Below are 5,668 nucleotides of genomic sequence, written 5' to 3' on the forward strand. Positions count from 1 at the left end.
AGGATTATTAGGTAGAAAGACTTCCAGCCTGCCCCGCTCAGACATAGTGGCAGTGATCCCAACCTCTCTCCATCCCAATAAATGTATCTTTTTCTGCAAAGCTCTATCCTACTCCCTTCAGGAAGAACACACATTATTTTTCTCAGACAGAGTCCTAAAGTGTTTTGTAGCTCTCCAAACTCTATTCCCTTCCTGGATGGAATCATGCTGCCAACAAAATTATCTTGTTTACCTGAAAAGTAATGAGGTCCCTATTAATTAAGTGTGAGTGACCATCTGTCAGAAATCTCCAGGACAGATTCAAGCACTGGCAGTAGGGGATATGGGGAGGGTGTAGGAGTTGGATTAGGGAAACTTCTACTGTCCCTTTGACATCAAAACTCTTTGTACGCTTCAGAAGAGATTTTTTAAAATGAAAAAACTATTGGTTCTAACTATGAAAGAACATGAGGGCATTATTTTTAAAAACCTGATAAAATACAAAAAGATAATATAGGGATTGAAATAGTTCATCCATGTTTCCATTATGTAAAGAAAAGCATTGCTATTTACATGTGACATACATCCTTTGACATTTCAGATTCATACATTCAGTTTACTTATTTTACAACAGTGATATTGAAACCTGCTGCCTTATCACCCCTCTTTTTACCCACCAAACATATTTCCAGGTTAACAATTATAAACCTACATTATAATTTTTTCATAGCTTTATTCAACTTTGCAATTTATTTAACCAACATCCTATTGTTGGACATTTAAATTTTTTTCAAATTTTATGATAATGCTGCGGTAAGTATACTAGCATATATAAAATTCCCCTTTCCTCCAATTTTTTTTAAATTAACCACTAGACTATACATTTTTACATTTATGGGGATTTTTCTTCACATTCTTAAGTTCTTCAAGATGTAGTCTGAACATTCATTCTAGAAAATGGTAGTTATCAAAACAATACTATGTTGCATCATTAGGTAAACGCCCTTTTAAAAATTTAAATAAAGGCTTTATTTGCATATAGTCCCATATAGCATGCCATGTTCAAAAAATATTTCTCATAATTATTATTGGTAGACCCCATAGGAACAATTTTTATCAATTTGTAGCTCATTCTATCACTCCAGGAAATAAGGACTAATCTACATCTCCTATAGAGAAATCCAATTTACATCAAGTTATGTATCCATAAAAAAACAGCTGGACTGTGATTCAAATGACTCTAATGACTCCAATATGATACTTAACAATGTAGTTTCTATAATCAAGTTGAAGCAAGCTCCAAAAATTCTACCTAGGAAAAAATTCTTAGAATGCTTAGAACACCCTCAAAGCATTCTAGTTTCTGGATTTCCTGTTTGGAAAAGAGAATTCTCTTGAGGCTTTTGGGTTGATTTATCTGAGTTTGAAAGAACTTAGTGGCTGTATCCAAATATTTTTCTGGTATAAATATCAGAAATTAGCTTCCACTATCTTAAGCTCAAAGAAAAATTTGTCACAGAAGCGTCTTATTGATGGAGTTTTGGAGAGTGGGGTGTTCTAACACAAAGCCAGGCACCCCTTCCGGCTGTCAGTCATCTCTGGCTTCTCCCTGGGCATCTGCCCATTCTTGTCTTTCCCTGCTTGCTGGTCTTCCTGCTCCTCTGCATGGGGGAGCCCTGCCCTGCAGCCTAACCTTAACACCCAGCCAGCTCTCCTAAGAAGGTGAGTCAATGGATCTTTCACCTTCTCTCCCCATTCTAAATGTCATAGAGAAAGGGAGTCTGACTGGCCCAGCCTGGTCAGATGGCTGCCTTTTTGACCCAACCAACTGAGGCTGAGAGGCAGGAACACAAAATGGCTGTCAAGGCTCCCTGCTGGGTAGAGTCAATCTGAGATCCCCAAGTGCTGGGAAATGACTCAGTAAATTTGCAGTGAGCATGAAGCTCGGGAGAAAGCTAAGCCCAACAAAGAGTTGAAACTCTTTAGATTGTGGGTGCCGATTAAGAACATTGGGGGCAGGTGAGATCATGTGACTAATTTTAATTGTGTGGAATGAGGAGGGAGAGGGCAAGGACAGAATCCTGAAGAGGATGACCTGAAGACGGAGCCAAGAAAAAAGCCATTTATTTCAAAATGAACCTGACTTCTCAGCGAAGAGAACTCCAGGAATGTGTGAAAGACTGCCAAAGGCATGTGCTTTTCCTCCCTGGAATTTATCAAGTCCACTTTGTCTCTGGGATTTATCAAGTTCACTTCTTGCTTCCCCCACGAGGTGCGTCAGATCTTCGACCTAGGAAATTGCCTTCCCACCGTGCGCTGGGCTCTCTGCTTCCTACCTCGTGCAGGCTCTGGACATTTTTCACCTTGATTGATGATGACTCGGTGTGCACTTCCTATTCTGGCATTCCTCTAGGCCAGGGAGGAATTCAGATTTGGATGGGGCCTTGAAGTTCTCACAGAGGTGGGGACCCATTTTAAGAAAAAGAATACAAAATCAAACATGAAGAGTAGGCACAGAAACAAATATGTATTTAGGATGAGAAAATAAATGACAAGAATTACAAACTTTTTACAGTTGGCAAATACAACAAACATCACTAAAGCTAGGAAAAGTACATCATTTAAAAAAAAAATGAACCAGGTGCAGTGGCATACACCTGGAATCCTAGTGAGTCTGGAAAGAGTTTGGGGCCAGCCCGGGCAACTTAAACTTAGTGAGACCCTGTCTCAAAAAAAAAAAGGGTTGGGGAGAAAGGTAAGAAGGAACGTTTTTAATACTTCTGAAATACTTTTTCCCCTTAAGTTTTGGCTGTGCAGTAGTTAGTCACCCCTCATTTGACAATGATTTTGTAATATCAATTTCTGTAGAGTACAAAAAGGTAATTCAGTCTTTCCCTAAGTGTGCTTATTTAAATATTTTAAAATTGTTAGGGCTGGGATGCATGTAGCTCAGTGATAGAACACTTGCCTATCATAGGCAAGGCCCTGGGTTCAATCCCTAGTAATGCATAAAAAGCGAAAAAAAAATTAAAAATTGATAACATTTCTTTGAGCATCACAGCATGTATCGATAAGTTTTTGTAAATGTTTCTTTCTTAAACCAGCTGTAAAATTCAAAATTCAAAAGAGTTTTCCATGGACTGGCTTTTGGCTCTGTACATTTTAAACTTGTTTCTCCTCCTCTAAACACATAAATCCAGTTCCTGGGCTCTGTAGGGTCATTCACACTGTGATAAGCCTATGGCTATGTGATTTGGGTTCAGGACATCTAACAACAGATGATCAAGGAGGGGGTGCTGAGAATTCAGCAAGGAGACTGGTCTTGAGCAGGCCAGTAACTGCAGTGGGAGAGAGGTAAGAAAAGGTAGGTCGTTTGAGTAGGAGATGGCAGGAAGTAGAGGAAGTTTCTTTGAACAATTTCTGTTTTTTTAATATGAGACGAAGAGAGGGTCATAGTAAGGCTGCTAGATTTAGTAAATAAAAATATGGGACACATTAACTATTGCATGTAACATTCACTAAAAAATTATTCATTGTGTAGTTGAAATTTACATTTAACTGGGTGTTCTATAGTTTGTCTCAGGATCCTAGGTGGGGCTTTGAAGAGAAAAGTGAAACTCCAATGCTGAGCCAATGAGAGAGTTCACTAACAAGTGAGGGCTCAGTTATGATTAGACAACAACACTCATGGCAGAGGGCAGTGATTCTCTATGGCGCTCTCCTGGCTCAGGTACACTAGCATTCACACAGCCTCTGATTACAGGAACAAGGTTAAAGCTATCTGATCAAAGTTGTGATACAACTAGATTTTTCTTCTTCTTCTTTCCATTTGTGCTTTCAAGAAAGTCCTAGGCAGAAATTTTTAAAAGATATACTGATTATGGATTGGAATCCAAATCACAGAATATGTTAACACAAGAATATTTTATTCCACACCTCTCAAATATGCCATAATATATTCATCTGAAGCAATAAATCCCATGCTGCACAAGCAAATTATAAACAAATGATAGAAGCTGAAGTTTTCCTCTCAAAAGAGGCTAAAGAACAGATAATTTAAAAAGAACAGATTTTATTGGAACGTCAATAGTTTTCATGACACAGATACTTAAACTACTCGTTTTCAACATACCCATATGAAGAAAATGATGAAAAGTTTTTTTTTTTTCAAGAAAAGATAATTTGACAGATGGAGTCTTTTTATGGGATCAGTAGAAGTGATAAAATTGAATAAATTACCAAGATTTTATCTCCATTTCTGTAATTCTCCCTAAAGATTTAGAGATGGCAGATTGAATCATCTGGGAAATAAATTTGCAAGTTTATAACATGTCTAAAACAGGAATTAAAGACAAATTTCTTTTTTTCAAGTGTTTCTTGCCTTGAGGAAACCTGCCAAAGTTCACCAAATGGACACCAACCACAAAAGTCATGCAAATGTAGGTTCTATGAACAGTTTTTTCCCTCCAATTATTATCAATAGAATCGAAGAACAAATAAAAATAATTGTAATGTAAAAAAAAATAGAGCAATTTAAAAAAAGAACCAATGTCTAGGTAATTTTATATGTGCAATGATTTATAATTTGCCTAGATTAGGCTTTAAGTAAAAATGAGCCATAGTCTTTTGGTTCACAACATAATTACTTTTATGACTTCAGTGTCACGTTATAGAGACAGAAGTTGTGCCTGGCTCGAGGACAAAGTACAGAAAGACCCCAGTTCGGTTGATAGTGGGACGCTGTTTCAGTTAGATGTTGTGTTACTGTGACCACAGCACCTCACAAGAACAATTTTGAGGAGGGAAAGTTATTTTGGCTCATGGCTTCAAGGGTTCAGTCCCTGGTCAACGAACTGCACGGCTCTGGACCAGAGTGAGGCAGAATGTCATGGCAAAAGGGTATGACAGAGGGAATCAGCTTGGGACATGACAACCAGAAAACAGAAAGAGAGCTCCCCTCACCAAGAACAAAATATATAAACCCTAAAGGCATGCCCTCTGTGACCTTCTTCCTCCAGCCACACCCTTCCTGCCTACAGTTACTACCCAGTTAATCCATATAAGTGGATTAATACTGATCAGGTAACAACTCTCATAATCTAGTCATTTTACCTCTGAATGTTCTTGCATTGACTCACACGTGAACCTTCAAGTAATACCTCATATCTAAACCATAACAGATGCTTTATTGACAGAGTATATGTATTTTTAAAAAAGCACTAGCAAGGATCCAACATGGCAGCCGGCAAGGAAGCAGCACTTTCAGTATCTCCACATTAACCGGATCAGAAACACCCATTAAAACAGCTACATTCTACCTACTGAGGAACTTCTAGCAAAATTCCCCTGAAAGGAGACCTGCCAGGAAGTAGTAAGTTATATTAGAGGTGACAGTTGGCCCCAGACAAGTGAATCTTGGCCGGCCACGCGGGCGCAGAGGTCCAATCCCGCAGCCACCGCCCAACCGGCTCTGCAAGCGGCCCCCGGCGGCCCGGGGCAGCGAGAAGGGTCCCCGCCTGGCCCGGCAGACAGCTCCCGCCATCCTGGCTCTCCTGGCGGCCCCGCTCACTAGGTGATCGGCCACCCCGCCCGCCCGGCTCTTAGCCACGAGGAGGCCACTGCCTACCGGGTTCTACAAGTGGCCCCAGGCGGCCGACGCAGCGAGAAGGGTCCCTGCCTGGCCTGGCAA

Source organism: Marmota marmota, unplaced genomic scaffold (genome assembly GCF_001458135.2).
Source record: "Marmota marmota marmota unplaced genomic scaffold, marMar, whole genome shotgun sequence".
Lineage (NCBI taxonomy): Eukaryota > Metazoa > Chordata > Mammalia > Rodentia > Sciuridae > Marmota > Marmota marmota.